Genomic DNA, 10,543 nt, shown 5'->3' on the forward strand with positions numbered 1-10,543 from the left:
AAGAATTGATGCAGCTGTGGCGGAGGTTACATCTCGCACTACCTTACCGTTGGAGGACGGAGCCTCCTTCAAGGATCCAATGGATCGAAGAATGGAGAACTCATTAAGAAAGCTACACTTCTCCACGGCTGTATCTTTGAAGGCGGGTGTATCCATGGCATCAGTAGCCAGGGCCCTTAGGGTATGGTGTACCACTCTTCATAATGACATTGAGGAGAAAATCTCCAGACAATATTTATTAAAGAATTTAGAGGTGATCCAAAAATCGGTGGAGTTCTTATGCGAAGCCTCATTGGATGTGACAACATTTGCAGCCAGGGCTATGTCAGCTGGAGTAGCCACAAGAAGAGCTCTATGGCTAAGGCCCTGGGCTGCTGACTCCAATTCAAAGAACCGTCTAGTATCGTTACCTTTTGAAGGAGCATTCCTATTTGGGACCAAACTGGATGCACTAATTCATAGGCTTACGGGAGGTAAATCCTTGAAATTACCTCAAGATAGGAAGACTCGTTTCCAATATCCTTCAGGCTCCAGACAAGCGTTCAGAGAAGCCAAGTCTTATAGGCCAGGTAGGCCATACAGTCAGAGAGGGGCTTTCGCCTCTTCTCGCCAGTCCTTTCGTCAAAACTTCCGAAGAGGTGGCAGGCAATGACAGTCAGCAGTTTCCCCCGGTAGGAGCCCGGCTGTTACTATTTACCAACATTTGGGGGAATTCAGTTCAGGACATTTGGGTTCAGAACATAGTGTCCGAAGGTTATCAGCTGGAGTTTGCTCAGATACCAATCAAGAATTATTTTATGGAATCAAGAAATCCGAGATCAAAGTTGGAAGAGACAGAATTGAAGAAGATCATAGTCAATCTGCTACTAATAAGAGCAATAGAGCCGGTTCCATCAGAACAGAGGATGGAGGGGTTTTACTCCAATCTTTTCCTAGTCAGGAAGAATACAGGAGGTTTCAGAACGATAATAGACCTAAGGCGTCTGAATCAATACCTGGAAGTAAGGAAATTCCAGATGGAGACTATGAAGACGATCACAGCAGGAGTAAGAAGAGGAGACTTCATGGTGTCTCTAGACTTAAAGGACGCCTACTATCATGTTCCGATCCACAACAGTCACAGAAAATTTCTCAGGTTTTCAATCAAGGGAAAACACTATCAGTTCACGTGCCTCCCCTTCGGGTTAGCCTCATCCCCGAGGGTATTCACCAAGGTGCTAATAACAGTGATAGCGAATCTCAGGAAGAGGGGGATTCTGTTATGGCCTTATTTGGACGATATTTTGATAGCTGCTCCCTCCAAGCAAATTCTAATGAAACAGCTCAAGATAGTAAAGGAGCACTTGCAGTCGCACGGATGGCTGGTGAACGAAGGAAAGAGCCAGCTGGAGCCAACACAAAGAATAAAGTTTCTGGGAGTGATGATAGATTCCGTGAAGTTCACCATTTCCCTGTCAGAGGAAAGATGTTTGAAGATAAGAGAACTAGCGGTCGCCTTGGCAGGAAGAAGAGTTGTAGTTCTCAGAGATTGGGTAAGGCTTTTGGGAATGATGTCATCCACGATCGGGATAGTTCCATGGGCTCAATGGAACATGAGAGAATTACAGTGGGCAGTGTTGCCATACCTAAAGAGAAGATGGACAAAGGCAGAGAAGGTGTCAATTCCGGACAAAGCAAAGAAATCTCTGTCATGGTGGAGCAAGCCAACCCTGAGGGACAAGGTGACATCGTTGAAGATGCCCAAATTTATAGTCATTACAACCGACGCGAGCCAGTTAGGCTGGGGAGCCCATTCCGAAGGAGAGACGGTACAAGGGCTATGGACAAAAGGAGAAAGTCGGAATTCATCCAATTGGCGAGAGGCCGAGGCGGTATGGAGAGCAATCGAGTTCTTTTCTCCAAGAATCAGGAAGTCAGATTTAAGAATCTTCTCCGACAATACCTCAGTCGTGGCCTACATAAATCATCAGGGGGGCACGAGGAGCAAGTCCCTAATGAATGTAGTTGCGAAGATAGTGTCATGGGCAGAGGAGAATCTGAATTCACTATCAGCCTTATTCATGCCCGGGAAACAGAATGTGCTAGCAGACTTTCTCAGTCGAAAACAGATCCTCCCAGGCGAGTGGGAGTTGAATGGGGAGACCTTCAGGGAACTAACCAGCCGGTTTGGAGTTCCAGAAGTGGACCTCATGGCGACACATTTGAACAAAAAGGTAGAGAAATTCTTCTCCAGATTTTGGCTACCCCAAACATCAGCAGCGGATGCCTTGTCAGTCCAGTGGACGTTCCGACTAGGGTATGTGTTCCCACCATTTCCATTGATTCACAAGGTGTTAAAGAAAATAATGGAAGATCAGGTAGAGGTGATAATAATCCTTCCTTTCTGGCCTCGGAGATCCTGGTTCTCAACAGTACAGAGATTGGCGATTCTGGGTCCATGGACCCTCCCACTGAGACCAGATTTGTTAAGACAGGATCAAGTGCTTCACCCAGATCCAGCTACTCTAGCTTTGACGGCTTGGAGATTGAAAGGAACTCCTTGAAGCAGAAAGGTCTGTCAGACCAAGTGGTGGCGATCCTGCTACAAGCAAGGAAGAAAGTTTCTTCGAATATCTACTATAGGGTATGGCGTACCTTTATTAACTGGAGAGGGGTAACATTACCAATACAAGAGACATCCACAGCAGAGATTCTACAGTTCCTGTGTAGAGGGTTCTCCGAGGGTCTGGCCAACTCTACATTAAAGGTGCAGATCTCAGCCTTGAGCGTCCTGGTGGAGAGAAGGCTGGCAGAAGAACAATTGATTATAAGATTCTGTAACGCAATTAAGAGGATGAGACCTCCAATTAGAGCGCTAGTAGCATCATGGGATCTGAATTTGGTGTTGACGACCTTAATGAGACCTCCATTTGAACCCTTGTCCGAGACTTCGTTGAGACATTTAACATGGAAAACAGTATTCTTAGTTGCCATAACATCGGCAAGAAGAGTCAGTGAACTACAAGCCCTTTGGGCTGAAGAACCATATTTAAAGATACTTCCAGGAAGAATTGTTTTAAAGACAAATCCACATTTCGTTCCAAAAGTGGTTTCTGAATTTCACCTCAATCAGGAGATCTCGCTACCTTCATTCTATCCTGACCCACAGAGTGAAGAAGAAGAATTGTTACACAGACTAGATGTGGTAAGATGTATTACCATTTACCTACAAAGAATGGAGGATGTTAGGCAATCAAGAAGCCTGTTCATCATCCCGGAAGGAGCCAGAAAGGGGCTCACACCTACCAAGCAGACCATCGCTAGATGGTTGAGAGAAGTTATCTCATTTGCATATAAATTGGAAGGAAGAGAAGTTCCGGCGATCATTTCGGCACACTCCACGAGGGCTACGGCGACTTCCTGGGCTCTGAAGGCGAATGCATCAGTCAAGGATCTGTGCGACGCCGCTACTTGGTCCTCAGTCCATACCTTTTCAAGGCATTATGAGCTAGATGTTTCAAGAACTCAATTTGGGAGTCAAGTTTTGCAGAGTGTGTTTAAAAAGTAAAATATTATAGAACATGCTTTCGTGTCCCTCCCTTTCTTATTTGCTTTGGTATTTCCCAATGTTAAGGCTGCCATGGGATCGTAGAAGAAAACATCGGATTATACTCACCGATAATTCCTTTTCTTCTTAGAGACCATGGCAGCCATGGTTTGCCCTCCCTTTTGTGTTCTTTTTTCCCAGGAATGGAAGGAGACACTCGAAAAGACACCAGGGTATGGGAGGAGCAGGGATTTATACAGGAAGGGGAGGTCCCTGGGAAAAAAGTAACCTGTCTAATTACGAGGAGGAGGGATGGAATCCCAATGTTAAGGCTGCCATGGTCTCTAAGAAGAAAAGGAATTATCGGTGAGTATAATCCGATGTTTTTTCTTTTCTCACACCTGTTCAGATGCTGTAATTGTGTGCAAAGTCCATTGAATTGAGTTGCAACTTTAAACTTATTCACACCCTTTTACAATCCCCTGCACCATATATGATGTCATTGCAGTATACACCACTCTACAAAACTGCATATGTTACTATGTGGCAGGGCAGTGGTGAGTTCTAATCAGTGGCGGTTTTTAACTATGGACTGCACGCCCCCCCCCCCCCCCCAGGTAAAATCCACCACTATACTCTGCTCTTCTAGTGAAGCCAGGTTATTTATTAACAGTTTCTTATGTAGTGCAGCATATTCCATTGTGATTTACAATAGTAGACAGTGATAGAGCAAACTGGGTATTTACAGGCAGTCAAAGGTATGAGGGCCCTGCTCCCAAGCATACAATCTACAGTCTGAGACTGCACTGGCTTCACTGTGACTGGCAGTGACTTCCTATTGGAAGTCCAACCTGCCAGTCACCCAAGGCAGTCCCACTGGGTGGTTGTTCCCTCCCTCCAGGATGCCTCTATGGGCTGCTTCAGCTGCAGGCCATAGAATCTGGGGTATGTGCATGTGCAGTACCGAGGACAATAATGCGCTGGTCCGAGTAGTCTGCAGTGTACAGGTGCCTGGACAGTGATTTAGCTTCTATGGGCTGCTGCCAAAGCAGACTATAGAATCTGGGGTTGGGGCGCGTGGGTCAGCACACCCATGGGAACACCCAATGTTTCATGGGCGTTGAAAATGCTGGGTGTTCCCATGGTAATCACCCAGTGATGTGGGTGCCGGGGGTGGGAAGCTGACATCCCCCTTAGGAATACGTGCAAAGCTAAGACACAGCAGAGTGTTTTGGTTTAGCGTGTTCCTTCCACATCATTCGATGGTTGGCGATTCTCCCTGCAAAGGGGGACGGCAGCATATGCGAATGGCAGGCGGGCGAAAAATGACACGCAGCTGTGAAGACAGATTGGAGGTAGGAGTAGATGGGGACTGGGGTGGGGAGTTTGAGAGTTAGTCACAGCTCAAAGTGACAGTACACTGCAGATGCTGTAATTTTGACATGCTTCATCAGGCATTCCCAACCACGGTCCTCGAGGCACACCAACAGTGCAGGTTTTGTAGATATCCAGGCTTGAGCACAGGTGACCTAATTAGTATCTGAGGGATTCTGATTAAACCATCTTTGCTGAAACCTGGATGTCACCTTGTCCAACCTGCACTGTTGGTGTGCCTTGAGGACCGTGGTTGGGAATGCCTGTAGTACATGATGATTTGTCAGACAAATACATTGGTGTATTCATAAATCGTGAAAATCAAAGAAAAAGTTTAAGCATAGACAAACATATGCTAAATGCGTATTGAATAGCATTTAAACCTGGATGTATAACAATTAGCTTACTTTTTCAAAATATCTATTGGGAAGGATTCATAATAGAAGATGTAAAAGTAGCTACACATTTTGGGATTTACGAATGTTGCTTTTCAAATCTGCCACAATCTCTGCCACTGTATATATGGCAGTGATATTAAATGAAGAAAAACAATGCATCTGGTTTTCGTGTACTGTCCCTTATATATTCTTTGGCCAAAACTGCTAAAGGTGCTGTGGCCATGGAAAGAGTCTTATAAAATGTATCCGCTGGGCTTATTTATTCACTATCCGTAAATGTCTATTACATGCTGCATGAAACATGGCCCCAAGCTGTTTATTTCCATTATCGAAGGTAATAAATGCCTTTTCCTTTTTCAATCCCAATGATGTACAATGTAAGGTGGAAAGAGACCAATATTTTTATCACCTGCATTCCAAATTGTTGTATTCACCTCTGGGGTTGTCCTGCATCCATTGGTAATTACATTTGTGTTTGTAACACTATGTAGAATGTTCACATATAACATTTACACTGAAGAAATTTGATCTCATTAGAATTCTGAATCCTCTTGTTATCATGCTCCTGCTTTTCTCCAGTCAAGGGACAATTAGTGCTTAATATGTCTATTAGGTTAATTTGAAAAATATGCTAAGTATGGGTAATGTCAAATGAGCGATTAAAACATGGCTTTTAAGTGTGGCATTTAACCGCTACAGCATAAATACATGCTAATGATTGGTGTCTTAGAACTAGCACAATTTAGGTGGGGAATGCACAATGACTTCATACAATTAGTGGATCATACGAGACCGTAGGTGAAGGGGGGGCCCACAGGTAGTGGTAACATAGTATCGCCAGATATACGCTGCTATTGCACCAAGCTACAGATCTAGGTGTGTAAAGTATAATTACTTGTTCCGAGCTTCCATGTATTACTATGTATCAATGCGTTAGTGACTATCAACATACTTTTAAAGTCTACCTTAAATCGCAAACCCTGTGTTCCAAGGCAGTGTCCTTGCCTTTCACCAGAGAAAGTGTTTTTCAGCATGTCATTTTGGTAATTTTGTTTGTAGTTGATCTTTAGAGGCCTTTTTCTAATGTTGATCCATTTAAAGATCCAATATGAAAACCGGTCTTGTGATATTAATTCAAAGAAAAAAATCCACATTCAATGGCTGGAAAGTTAAAGTAGGCAAAATATTATTGCATGCATTGCAGGTATTGACATAGGTGGGTGTGATAACCTCTGTTATCTGCTGTTTGAGGCTGTGAAAGGTTCTCTGACATGTTCTTACTCACAGGAAGCCTGCTATTCATAGAAAAAGAACTCAATCAAACTTACCTTTGACAGTTTCCTACAGAGGTGTGCAGGTTACTTGAAGCTCATTTATATGAGGCGAAGAAAGGAATTTGGGTGGCCTTTAAGGGTTTAGGTATATATTACTAAATTCTAACATGATTTGATAAACCGGACAACAGATGTGCTTTTTATTATTTTATTTATTTATTAAGTTTCTTATATAGCGCATATATATTCTGCAGCGCTCCAGTGGAGCTTACAATATATAATCCCTACCACACGTACACGCACACAGACTTACTAGGGTTGACTTTGTTGGGAGCCAATTAGCCTACCAATATGTTTTTGGATTGTGGGAGGAAACCGGAGTACCTGGAGGAAACCCACGCAAGTATGGGGAGAATATACAAACTCCGCACAGTTAGAGCCATGGTGGGAATCGAACCCATGAGACAGTAATGCTAACCATTACATTATCCGTACTGCCCCATGCCATGTATTCCTTCATTATGGAAATCTACACCAAAATCAACTATATATAATCAACTATATATTTGAAGTACGTACGTATGTGTAGAATTGTCCAAGTTTTTGTATAGTATTTATGCTTAATGCTGTGGACCTCCCAATACCAGTTAAACTCTACCCAATGCATTTCTATGTTTTATTCATTTAAGTGTTTTCCTAGTGTGAGTATACAGGTCGATAATACCTTTATCCGAAATGCTCGGAACCACGAGAATTTTGGATAAGAGATATTTACGGTTTTTGGAATAATTTAGCTTTTTGGTCCCAGGAGCACATTGCGCGAGTTTTCAGGCGCAATGCACTCCTGGGACCGTTGAAGACTATCCTGAAGGCCGCCGTGGACATTTGAGTACTTGGTAAGTATGAAAAAAGGGGCGGGGGAATAAAATCCGAAATATTCCAAAAACCCATGGTTGTTTTTTTGTTTTTTTTTATATCTCTAAGATATCTACGGATACGGAGACTAGACCTGTATTTACAAAGCATTTGTAAACTACTGCATCTCACTGAATGTGCCCTCAAAGTTTAAAGTGCAAAACACACTGGACTTTGCCATTAATATTAATTCTGCTTACAAATTTGGGTTCATATCCCATAAGAAGCAGTGCCATGTAAAAGTCACCACTTCATAAATCTATCCCCATGAATGTAAGCTTATTTGGTGGATGTGATCATGCTTGGAGCACTCCAATTCTTTTTATTATTTCTTTTTATTTTATGCACTTTAAAATTCGTTCATAGAGAACACGCTTTACATTTGTTTATAAATGCAAGTGAAATCTGACATTTGTTTCCAATATGCCATAGACGACTCAATTTTGTTTTCAGTTAAGCAAGTGTGTGTATGTGTATATACAGTGTGTGTGTGTATGCATGTATAATTCTAGCCAGAGAGAAGGAAACAGGCATGCGTAGGTCTTAGCAGCAATGAACACACAGACACTGCGGTCTTAAGCAACGTTTGGTGTATTGTCAAACCGCTTCAAGCTCAAAACGGTTTGACAATACACCGTAATGTAGCTTAAGACTGCAGTGTCTGTGTGTTCATTGCTGCTAAGACTTGTGAGTGCCTGTTTCCTTCTCTCTGACTACATTCTGTGCGAGAGCACATGACAAGGCACCGAGGCTGGTGAATTTACACTACATTTGTGGAGTGCAGATCAGAAGGTGTGTGTGTGTGTGTGTGTGTGTGTGTGTGTATAATATAATATAATATAATGTCATTTTTTTTTTCAAATAATTCAACTATATATGGTTACTTTAATTGTGCAATATTTACATACCAATCTATATATTATAAGGATGCACACTAGTCCATATATACTGTGAAGAAGCGGTTTCTTTAAAGTAGAACTTTAAAAATAAACATTTTATGGCACTTATTAGGAAATGCTAATAAAAATATTAACTGTTTGCACAACACTATTTAAAAATGTAATGTTTTTTTTCTTAACCCACTGGTAGTTTTATAAATCTTTTACTGGTGTAGAAGTTCATATGCTCATCTTTACAATGGCCTGGCTGATTTGAACATACTGAACCACATGAATTGCGAACTAAAAGAATAGCAGACCTCTGCAAATGACACAGGAATGCAGTGAAGCCATTTGTGTCAGTGTGTTGATGTGACTCACTTAATACAAATAGCCTGTTTTCAGGATGTCTGTTCTGGAAAGTTACCTTCCACTGAGGTCAAAATCTTGCCACTGCCAAGTTTCCCACCAGAAGTCTAGGAAATTATTTACCTGGCTTATTAACAAACCATCGTTTCCTGTTCTTAACTTTTGTCTCAAGTCTTAAAGCAGACTTACAAAAATTAAAGGTCAGCAAGTACACAGTACAACTCAATCTCTGAACGTATTTAAAACTTCATCCAACAAAAACAAACGGAGATCAATAAATTCGGAACTTTGGGCAGGAAGTTCATTCTTCGGACCATTCAGACTTGCAGAAGATTTAAATCTACTAACCACCTCTGTGTGTGGGCCGACAGTGCTGAAAGCTTTAACCTGAAATTTTATATTGGAATGTTTAGAATATATCAAGTGAGAGATTATCGGACCAGGAATACTTTCCATTAAATAACCTGTTTAGTTTGTTTCCTGTTTCATTTAATTACCTCTAGTTTGCCTAATACACTAGCATAAAACGTAATTGTTTAATAGTGTTAAATATTAGTGCAATGTACAACAAAGTATTTGTAACCTAGATTAACTAGAATTTTTTTTTTAGCCCCATACACATGATACACTTGGTGAGTGATATCTTTAAACGATATAGGTGGAGTTCCTGGACAAACCAAATAATGCTTACACACCTTATGATATCGTTCAGTGATATCACCTGGATCCTGCTTGAACATGCAGGCATTGACTATATGGGATGCGGTCAGAATCCTGACCTCCGCAATAACGGCACTTTGTCCCTCTATGGGTGTCCATGACAACAATAGAGGGAGAATAAAAGCCTAGCGAGGCACCGGGCCTGCTGCGTGGCGGGTGATCCACGGCCCCCCCTTGGTCAGCATTCTGTATGGCTGTCAGACTAGTAACACATTACATCCTGCCCATAGTGTTTTGAGACACCTGTCCTCATTACCATAAACATTTATTATAAGATGGTGTTTTCATTTAAATAAAAGCAAAATTGTGTTACTACCACTTTACTTCCAAGTGCTCCAGCCAGCGCTGAAGATGGGATGTTGCCCATTGCAACCAATCAGAATCTACTTATTTATTTAGCACCTTCTAGAAAAGGGGTGGGGGGCCTTATGCGGCCGCCGTAGCCGGTCTGAGTGGCCCTCCCGCCCGGCGGCATTGCCGATAGTCAAGTACAAAGGAATTTTTGCGAGAGGTCGGTAGTTCTAGCAAGATTCCTCTTAATCTATAGCAACTGGAGACTGTCAGTCCTATTCAGCGGCAGCCGCAGGAGCGTGGGACGGCTGCAGCAGGACAATTTGTCAGGGACATTTTTACATATGGCTCCCGAAGGATTTTTCCCCCATACAAACGGCCCTTGGCACAAAAAAGGTTCCCCACCCCTGTTCTAGAAGATAATATAGAATCTGATTGATTGCCTATATGGTCATCCCATCATCAATAGAACTGAGCGTGGTAGCTGCAAAGTTAGGAGGATAAACCACATGAGGTTCCTCCCAAAAAGATGCTACCAGCATTGGACTGAGTGAGGTCCTCATGCTAAAAGTGCTAAGGATTCTTTTCACAAATGTCAATAGTTTCATTGGATTCGGTATGAAATCTCGACGGTCATAATACCGACAAGGACAAAATACAGACATATAGAATGTACAGGTGAAACCGTCAACATGACTTTGGGTCGTGAGGTCGACATGGGTTTTTTCAGGTTTTTTTTTACCCCTATGTCAACACAGTCGACATGGACACAGTTGGAAGTGAACCGCAGCCGCTCGC

This window comes from Crinia signifera, chromosome 2, assembly GCF_055691185.1.
Source record: "Crinia signifera chromosome 2, ASM5569118v1, whole genome shotgun sequence".
NCBI lineage: Eukaryota > Metazoa > Chordata > Amphibia > Anura > Myobatrachidae > Crinia > Crinia signifera.